This window comes from Callorhinus ursinus, unplaced genomic scaffold (assembly GCF_003265705.2).
Source record: "Callorhinus ursinus isolate GAN/ISIS: 27379988/994484 unplaced genomic scaffold, GSC_fseal_2.0 scaffold2, whole genome shotgun sequence".
Lineage (NCBI taxonomy): Eukaryota > Metazoa > Chordata > Mammalia > Carnivora > Otariidae > Callorhinus > Callorhinus ursinus.
The window spans coordinates 19,329,676-19,340,509 of record NW_027397064.1 but is presented as its reverse complement, the minus strand read 5'-3'; positions in this window follow the sequence as shown (position 1 = coordinate 19,340,509).

The following is a 10,834-nucleotide window of genomic DNA, read 5'->3' as shown; positions in this document are numbered from 1 at the left end:
CTCAGTTCTAGAGGCTGGAAGCCCAAGATCAAAGTGTTGGCTTCTTTTGAAGACTCTTTCCTGGGCTTCTCCCTAAGTCTTCATATGGTCCTCCCTCTGCACCTGTCTGCATCCAATTTTTCTCTTATTAGGACCCAGGAATGTTGGATTAGGCCCACCCTAATGACCTCATTGTAACTTAATTACCTTTTTACAGAATCTATCTCCAAATATGGTCCACATTCCGAGGTACCAGGGGTTAGAACTTCAGCTTAAGAATCTGGGGTGACATAATTCAGCCCCTAACACTTTCCACTTTTAAATATCCACTGCCCGGTTTTAGGGCCTCTTGGACCTTCATTTAGGTTCCTGAAAAGACATCTCCTCCTTTGTAAAATGGGATCAGTAAGGATACTGATATCTTGAAGTTCTTGTGAAGATTAGGTGCCTAGGAGGCTTATTGGAGGCTGGCATACAGTAGGTGCTTAGTAATTCTGGAACCATTTAAATAAGTAACGGTGATGACGATGCCAATAATGCCACTGTTATTAGTGGATGTCTTGGTTGTAACAGATTTCCTTTTTTATTGCACCTGACAATCATTTCGTTTGGATCACTGTCATTTTGCTCATTTCTTTTTTCTTTCTTCTTCTTTTTTTTTTAAGATTTATTTATTTGTTTTAGAGAGAGAGAGAGAGAGAGCACGCGCACGCGCGCACTCAAGTGGGGGAGGGGCAGAGAGAGACAGAGAGAGAGAGAGAGAGAGAAGCAGACTCCCCGCTGAACACTGAACCCTACCTGGGGCTCAATCTCATGACCCTGAGATCCCAACCTGAGCCAAACTAAGAGTCAGATGCTTAACCGACTGAGCCACCCAGGGCCCCCCATTTTCCTCATTTCTTTCCAAAAAAGACTGCCCTGTGGCTGCCCAGCTCCCCAAAATTCAGGTTCAAGGCACTCCTACTTTGAGGACATTGAAGTGTTCTAGCAGGAGGAACCACCAGGCCTGCCCCAGGTCTCCCATCTCCTCCTGGTAACCAGGAGACCCTGGGGCTCCCTTCATCACTCACTCCAGCATCTGCTTTTGACCTTGGCACCTTCCCCTGAGCTGTGCCAGGTGCCTGGGGGACTGCCAGCTCTCCCGGCCTGCTAAGCTGATTCTCTTCCATCACTCCAGGGACCTGGGAAGCCCCACCTCCCCTCTAGCAGTCCAGCGAGATCGACCACAGGAAAGGTGCTCCCGTGGGAGCGCTCGGCCCCACCACCCTCCCCTCCACACGCCAGGCTTGGCGCGCACTCAAAGCCCCTACTCAGAAAGGCTTTCTGCTCAAGACTTTCTGTTTATGTGCATCCAGGTGTCCGTCTCTGTCCGCATTTTTTATAGTCTTAAACTGTAGGGCTGGGTCTCATTCCATTCTCTGTCCGATGTATTACACGTGCATCAACACGCCCGGTAGAGGGGCGGGGTCTCCACAGTTTACAGAGGGGTTGCGCATGAGCACTTCATTCTTCTCGCCACCCTGCTTCTTGCTCCTGTGCTTTTTTATCTGCTGGTTCCCCTTTGCCTGGAAACGTGTCCTCTGCCTCGTACCCTGGTGGAGGTCTGTCTTAAGTCAGGCCTGGGCCAAGGCTTTGGAGAGGCACTGCTGACCTTCCCCAGTTGAGCTGATGCCCCCTCCTTGGTGGCCCCACTGGATCGCTGGTGGCATCTTGGCCATACTTGCCATCCTGTACCCTGATGGGCTGTTTGTGCAGCCTCCCTGGCTGGACAGGCGGCTCCTCGAGGGCAGGCACGACAATTCATTTAACTCTGCATCCCCAGTGCCCAGCACAGTGCCTGGCTGCAGATGAATGGAGCCTGTGAGGAGGGTTCTGGGCCCTGGCCGTGCTGGGCAGGGCCTTTCATGGCATTTTCCATTTGGCCTCACCTCTTCCTTTGTCCTGTTTTTAGCCTAATTCCTTTCAAGGAGCTGGCATGGGACTCTGAGCTCATTTTCATGATTGCTTTAAATATTTGGGGCTGTTGGCATGCCAACACGAGGACCCACGCTAAGGAGGGAGAGGAATTCTCTAGCTCTCTGGGTCCTGCCCAAACACAAGGAATGTGCCAGAGACAGGGGAGGTTCTAAGAAAATGCCAGATCGGGTCGGACTAAACTGCTTTTCTACCTGGCTGGGGGAGCCAGGAATTTTGGCAGCAGACAAAAAGTGAGAGGACACAGAGATCTGGGGGGGTGGGGGGTAGGGGAGGGATGGCATTCTGGGAAACCCAGGAAGAGCCCCAGATGGCACTGAGGGAAGGGGTGGTAGCAGCACCCCTCTGGAGATGTAGTGTCCATGCCCCGAAACGGTGAGGAGCCCCCTGGAGCAAATGTCAGGACACCCGGACTGTCCCAGGAGCCAGTTTTGAAAATCAGATAGATAGGAGGAGACTCTGAAAGTCTTGTCATGGAAGAACTTGGGAGTCACAAAAAGAAGCTCATGCGCATCTGCATAAGGAGGGGCCTCGGAGGGCAACCCCATCACCTTATAGATCAGGACATGGAAGCTCAGAAAGGGATGGGAGGACCACGAGCACACAGTTTATGGTGGAAGCGCTGGGAATGGGACTCAGCTCTCCTTCTTCTCTTTCCAAGACTCCCAGCTGCTCAAGGGCTGGAGAGGAGCTTGAATTAGGTTCTTCAAGTTTTCCCCAATAACTGTTACACATAGCATAGAAAGCCTCACTTCTGCCTGGTAAGCTCTTGTTACCTGCCATGCATCGTGCTAAGTGGGTCCCCTGTTTGATCAGAGCAGCCTGACAGACATTCATAGCTCTACTTTAAAGATGGGGAAACTAGGTTTAGAGGCTAAAGGATTTGCCTAGATTAACCAGCTACTGAGCATTGAAGTCCAGGTTCTAACCCAGAGACTGCCTGATTCTGGAGGTTGTGGTTTTAACAGCTACTCTCTAAAACCTTGCCTGCCCAACCTTGACAGATCTCAAGAGACTGGGTCAAAGGAGAGATAGCTTGGAACTTCTAGATGAAAATACAACATCACAGCCCTCCTGACAGTGAGACTTGAGGCAGATAGGTGTGGGCATCCGAAGGAGTCTTTCCTAAAGACTCCCCAGTCCGGATGGAATATTATGCAGCCATAAAAAAGGGGACGAGACCTTGCCATTTGCGACAACATGGACGGACCTAGAGGGTATTATGCTAAGTGAAATAAGTCAGACAGAAAAGACAACGTATGAGTTCACTTGCATGTGGAATTTAAAAAACGAAACAAATGAATAAACAAACAGATGAAGAGCAGCATCAGACCTATAATAGAGAGGACAGACTGATGGTTGCCAGAGGGAAGGGAGTGGGGGATGGGCAAAATGGGTGCAGAGGAGTGGGAGATCCAGGCTTCCAGTTATGGAATGAGTAAGTCATGGGAATCCAAAGTACGGCATAGGGAATATAGTCAATGGTATTATAAGAGTGTTGTGTGGTGCCAGATGGCAGCTGTTGAATCACTCTGTTGTACCCCTAAAACTAATGTAACACCATGTGTCAACTATACTCAAATAAAAATGTTCTTAAAAAAGAAAGAAAACTAAAACAAAGATTCCTTAGTCCAAAAGAGCCCTGTCACTAGGGGTAGAGATGGACAGAGGATCATCCAAGAGCAAGAGTGGGCAATGAGACGAGGGAGCCCAACAGAGCGGCTGCGCGATGGAGACAGAGATTCCTGACTCACTTCCCAAGCTGGTTGCTGACTTTAGAGTTCTCTTATCTCAGAGCGTGGATTCGTCAAAGAGGACAACAGCCCTTTGGAATTCACACACTTCACATTTAGAGAGCAACTTCAAGCTCACGAAGTGCTCTGTCTCACACAGATTCTCTCTCATTGGATTCTCAGAAGGCAGGGTAACTAGTCCCACTTTAAAGACGAGCACACTGACCCAGAGAAGTTCAGTGACTTGCTTAGCATCACCACCTAGCTAACAGCAGTGTGCAGACCAGAACCTGGGTCTTTTGAACCCTATGTGGATATCCTTTATTTTGATAGCACTTCCAGTGGACAAAGGAGTCAGTAGAGATGCTGCTGGAAGCTGCATTGTTGTCTCGGGGGATGATGACCCCACTCCCAGCTCTACTCTTGCCCTGATCAGGCTACAGAAAACCCTCTTTCCTTTGCTATTAGTTGCTTTAAGGAAGGCCACGTGACACAATTCTAGCTCATGAGGCAGGAATGGGGGTCTGCTGGGCAGCCTATGGGAAAACTTCTCTTGCTCTAGAGAACCACAGGAAGGGACAGCCTCTCTAGTCCTCTGGTTGCTCTTATGCCTTGTAACATGATGGCTGGGACTGCTGCAGCTGACTTGCTGCTTGGAAGAAGCCAGCACGTGCAAGAGGAATGAGCAAAGAGACAAGAGAGTCTGGGTCCCTGATGACATCATTCAATCAACACTGAGGCTCATTGGCCTTGGGCTGCACATCCCCGACATCAGACTTTGGACATGGCACACTGGAGAAAATCAGAGTCCGGAAACTTTGTGTCTCCTCCTTAAGAGTTCACATAATCTCCCCAGAAGGGTCCCTAGCAGACTGCCCTCATGACTTTTTGACAAGTGCCCTGGGAATGCCACAATCTTCTTATTAGTTGGGGTAAAAATAGCAAGCCCTCCATAATACAACTTTTATTATGTACCAGGCACTCTCCTAAGTGCTGTATCATAATGCTGTAGAAGAGATACTATTAATATTCTCGTTTTACACAGGAAGAAATGGAAATAAAGAGTTTAGATAATTTACCCAGGGACCACATAGCTAGGAAGTAGCAGGGCTAAGTTTGTGAACTCAGGCTGCAGCACCTGTGTCGTTAATTACTACTTACTCAAGTTAAGAATGAGGTCGGCCTCCCTGGGGCACATGGCTGTGTGAAGGAGAGGTGGGGATTTGAACAAAATTTAAGTTCTGTTAGGAAAGAGGGAGAGACAAATAGATGTTGCTTAGCAAGAGTGTTTGCTACCGTTGACCCCGCTGGGTACTCTCCCTGCAGATTTCCTTTGACGCGAGCCAGCAGATATCCTTGTGGTTGAAACCAGTTTGAGTGTTTCTCAAACCATTACCTGTAGTACAACTGTCCTAACAAACGAGTTACTGTTGCAGGCTAGATTGGAAAGGACTTCAGGGAAGAGAATGATTTGAGGATGGGTAGGATTTAAAGCAAATGGACATTCCAGGCAAAGAGAATTGCAGAAGAAAATGTGCAGAGGACACAGCTGGAGATGTAGAGTAGGGTCAGGTCTTTGAAGTCCTTGAACGCCAAGTGGAGGAGTGTGGGCTTTATTCAGGCAGCGAGGACTGCAGAGGATCCTTGAGCAGGGGCGTGGCTGGGCGTCCAGAGAGATCCGTTCTAAGGTTGAGCAAAGGAAGGACTGTGCAGAAGGAGGGAGCTGATTGACAAGAGGACCTGCCTTATAATAAAAGTTTGAATGAGGGAGAAAGTGTTGGAAATGGCAAGGGAGAGACACTCTAGGAGCTACTAAGAAAAAATGATGGACTGGTCTGATGACTGCTTAAGATGTTTGAGGAGGAGGAATCCAAGGTATCTTTGGAGTTTCAAGCTTTGGTGACAGGAAGAAGGAAACCAAGAGCTTGCCTGGTAGAGGTGGACGAGAGAGAACAGGCTATGGCGGATTTGGCGTCGGGCTTGAAGCTTTGAGACGATGGACACCCACATGGGGATGTGGGATTGGGACATTAATGAGGAGTGAGAACCCAAGATGTGTCAATTAGCAAGCTGAGGGCATGGATGGAGGCATGAGACCTCCAAGAAAGAGCACATGGAGAGTGGATTGGGAGCCTCGGAGGTCCGGACCTGAGGAAAACCCCCAGCACTGCCTGGTCCCGGGGAAGTGCGTACAACAACAGACATGGAGGCAGATCAGAGGCCTTGAAAGAGGACCCAGCAAGCCTGGGGACAGAACCAGGGACTAGAGGGCTCCAGGAAAGAGGGGTCAGTAGTGCTCAATCCTACAGCTACAGAGAAGTCCGGGTTGGTGAGAGGCAAACATCTTGGGTATTTTAAAAGAAGAGATTTGGGGGCACCTGAGTGGCTCAGATGGTTAAGCGTCTGCCTTTGGCTCAGGTCATGATCCCAGGGTCCTGGGATTAAGTCCTGCATCAGGCTCCCTGCTTCTTAGGAGCCTGCTTCTCCCTCTGCTTCTCTCTCTCTCTCTGTCTCTCATGAATACATAAATAAAATCTTTAAGAAAAAAAAAGAAAGAAGAGATTTGGAAGACAACCCAATATCTTTACCAGCTGCTGGTGGGGATAAAAACTGGTAGAATCTTTCAGAAGGCCCACTGGGCAAGATGTTTCCGAGGCCTTAAAAATGCATAAAATTGCTGATCCAGAAATTCTTCCTCAAGGAATATAAATTCAAGGGCATAATAATTAAAGCTTGAGTACTTTCTCAACCCATGACACAGTGTCAAGGATGGCATTGTTTTCAGACTTCATATTTAATAACTAATTTAATAATCAGGACAACCCTTAAGGTAAGTCGTATTCATACTTTTCACGGGCAAATTGAATATTTTACAAACAAAGAAAAGGAGGCCAAGAGAGGTTATGTCATTTGAGCTAAGGGATCAAGATCTGGGGAGAACAGCTGCAAGTCCCTTGATCTTAACCACCAGGCCATCCTGCTCCTTGAAAAGATTAGGAATGAACACAGCATTGCACCCCTGAGGGTGTTCATCTTAGCGTTATAATAACAGGAAACAATCTAAATGCTTAACAGCTGGAGGTTGGCTAAATAAAGTCTGATTTCCAAACGAGAGCATGATGCTATATAGATGTTAAAAATCATATTATAAAAGAACACTCAATGACATGGGAAAAAGGTTGATGATATATTTTTAAGTGAGAAAAGCTGTTTTCAAAATCATATGATCTCAAATATGAAGAAAGGAAGATGTTTGTTATTACTCACATGTGTGTACACTGGCAGGCAGATCTGGCTTCTGTACTGGACGGCCTGTGCCCCCACCAGGTGCCCTCCTTCACCCACCCCGCCCGGCCCGAGAGCCAGGCCCCATGCCCCAGTCACTTTGCAGTGGTCATCCTCATGCTTCTGGACTAAAGCGTTGTGTATTTTAAACAAAGATAAGAGGAATGCGTGGCAGAGTTCAGTGCCCCCAAATGTCATTGTTTCCCCTCAGGTCACTCTTGGAATACTTTCTCGATGAGGCTCCCAGGGAGTGTTGACCATTGGAAATGGTTGGGTGGAGCTCATTGGAAGAATATTGCAGATATATGGGACCTCTTCTGAAGAGGTATAGAGGAGAGGATGTGTTCCTCCAACGTAGGGGATGCTGGAAAGTACCTGTAAGTGGGGTGTCCTGATCCTTAGACTGGGGAAGGTAGGCCCGTCCCCTACCCCTGGAGTCACCAGCTTTATGTTGCAGGCAACTGAGCTCCAAGATGATTCAGAGGCCCTACTCAGAGTCCTCTTGGCTTGCTGTCCTATGCTTCACCCCAGCTCCACAGCCATGCTTAGGCAAAGCCCAGAACTGACGACTTAGAAAAATATTTAATTGAGATTCCTCCTACAGTGCTTATTTCTGTCTCAATAAGGCCTTGGCATGCCATGGGTAGCTAAATATATTGGCTGTTTCTTCTCCAATGCCAGCCTAGTTTTTTAAATATTCCCAAGTACATCTGCCCAGTTTTCTCTTAGAGAGAATTTACAGCATTAGCCCTCTGTAACCCAGAAGAGGAGGAAAAAAAACATGGAGGAGGTTAACTTACTTAGAGAAGAGAAACCAGGGGATTTATGTCTGTGCAGGATAAGTATTCATTCATTTGTTCATCATTCATTCATTCATTCATTAGCCATCTATTGAGCTTCTCCTGAGTTACTGGCACTGTGCTTAATGTGGTGACTGAACAGATTTATGGAATTAGACCTGGTTCCTGCCCTCAAGGTGTTCATAGTCTAGATCAACCAATGATACAGAGTGTTAATGATGGAGGATGAACAAAACATCTGAAGGGAGGGTCTACAGTGCCTCAGAGCCTCAGAGTGAGGGTACACAGAGGGCGTTTCCTAAATAGCACCTCTACCTGTCCTAGCAGTACTTAGGAATTGGAAAGGGGAAGAGCTCAGCAAAAATATAAGGATACAGAGGATTTATGTGCATGTCACATTAGTTTGGGGTCAACAGCATGGGCACTTTTCTCAATAGAATTCCTCTGTTGGGCTTGGTATTTGATTCTAAAGAAGTCTTGAGTACAATTAATTTTTCTTCTCTAAACTTTGGTTTCTTTATCTATAAAATATATTATTGCAGGCAGATGTTTTATAAACATTTTTAGAAGCACAGGATCCCTTTTGTAAACAACAGCATATATGGAACCCTGTATATAAGATGGGTAACATCAGAACTGCTGTGGTTGAGGCAGGGGGAGGGGACCCAAAACTAATCCTGATCTACCCCTGTTCCAGCATCAAAATACCTTATCGGGACTCCAGAGTTCCCTAGGCTGCAGTCCAAACACACAGGTTAAGATGATGTTTCAGGTTTTTCTGGCTCTAAGCCAGTCCTCCATGCTCTCGCTTCGCCTCAGTTTGGGCATGGGGCTGGTCACCTCCTGGAGGAGTCTGCACCTGCTACCTGGGAGCTCTGATGGAGGCTGGTGGGAAGTGGTCTTGGAGCGCTTGGGATCACCAAGTTCTGGGAGTGGTCAAGTCACGGTTCCTTTGGTGAAGGAAGTAAGCTATCATCTGAAAGCAGGAAGGGCGTTGGCAGCCGGAAAGATAAGCACAGTCTGGGAGCATGTTTTATAGATGGCGCTGGCCCCATTTACTCGTCTAAGGCTTCTGGAAGATGATCTAGGAGTGGAGGGTCCTTTCGACATGTCAAGGTCTTTAGCATCTAAAGTAGGCTTTATTCTCTGTGATATCAATAACGCAAGGTAGAGAATGGTTTCCCCCATATTACAGATGAGGAGGAGGTTAGTGTCGTTGTCTTCTCCATGAAAGAACGTTGAGACTCACTTTGGAGGGTGTGGGCTATACTTCACATCTCAGACTCCTGAGAAGTGCTTTCTGTTCTCTAACGTGTTCATTTCATCGATGTGCATTACTTCCCCTGCATTTACCTGTTTCCTTCTAGTTCAGAAAAGCCTGAAGTTTGATTTTTTTGTTCTTCTTGACATTGCATAGAAAGCAATGGAAGTATTAGGGGGTCTTGAATGAATGACCTGTAAGAGTTGTGGCAGATTTCCATCTCTGTTAACGAAACACTGCTTTGGTGATCTTGGCAGGAGTCTGGAGTGTGGACATGAGAATTTTAGGGTGAGGGTGATTTCCGTCCTGGGGAGCCTGTAATTCCTCAGATCTTATTAACAGAGGGGCCGAATACCAGACGTTCCTTTGGGTCTGCGTGCCCATGCTCTCAGCCGTTCCTAGCAGCCTTTCTCCACTGGTCTGGAACCTTTTAGGGCATTCCAAGCCCCCGCCCCCCCCCCCCCCCCCCCCCCCCCCCCGCCCCAGGGCTGGCCTGCAGTCAAGCATCTTCACACTCTGCTGCTTCCATCTGGAACTCTCTTCCTCGATTCCTGATGCTGGCTGCCTCCAGGCCTGCTCGCTGTTCCGGTGCCCAGAATCCCACACAGCAATGCTAGCCGAGTCCTGGTAAACTGCAGCAGCAGATAAGGGTGGGCTTCTCCGGAGGCAGAAGGCATGGGCAAGAGGATGCCTCCCAGGGACCTCTGACCACTCATCAAAGGGTATCTTACAAAAAGAGAAATGACAGATTCCCAGCTTTGAGGAGGAATCTGGAATACACAAAATTGAGGAAGGATATCATCAAGAGCACATCTCCAAGTTACCTTCGGATTCTAAGATTCTCTATAGCATTTGACTCTCTGTAAGACATGAGCCTTGCCCTGATGTGGAGTCACATCCTCTCCAGAAACTCTTATTTTTCTGCTGCAAAAAGGTGAGGGAGTCTGAGCCCTTTTAGGGGCCCACTAGCTGACTATTTCAGGGACTCAACTAAGACTTGGGAAACACAGGTGTGAAACATGCTCCAGCTTCCTCTGGACACTTGCATAACGTCCTGCGTCCAGGCAGACCCAGTTAGGAATTCCGTTGAGGTTTTAGGAAACAAGATGCTGGAATAAAGCGAGAGGAGGGGGTAGAGTGAAGAGATGCTGGAAGGAAGCAGGCCCTCCCGCAGTGTGCACTCCCTGGGGACCCGCACGCCTGCCTCACGGCAAACCCGCCCCACACTGGTGGTCCACTTGTCCAGGAACCTCTCCATCTCTGGCATCAGCAGCAAACTTCCCTTGCTATCCTGACTCAAACCAGGGCTCATCTGAGAGTCCTCTCCCCTGTGTCTCCCACATCCGGGCCCCTGGGGAAGCCCACCCTTCCCTCCCTTGTACGTGGTTCTCCACTCGCTCCTTCTGAGGGGCCTCGTGTCTGGGGAGGGAGGAGGCCTGTAGCATTCCATTCCATAAAACTCTGATCTCATGATAGCAGACTCTGCAGTTAAGCTCATTTCTGATGAACTCATGCCCACCTGACTCTGCCTGGCTTCTCAGAGTCTCCACACCGCGCCCTGCCCCTTCCTGCAGGGGCATCTTATGTGGCTCCTCTTTGGGGCTTCTCCTCCCTGGTCATTCTCGTCCCGTCTTCCTGCCCTCTTCTTCCTTCCACAGCTGGGCCTGAGCTGCCAGACTCAGGTCTGCTGCCAACTGCCGATCCTTTGAGGATCGGGAGGCAGTCCCGATCGGGCCATCCGCTTTATGACCTGACATTTTACCTGTTGATTATCTCCAGTCTCCCACCAGTTTGGCAGTTTA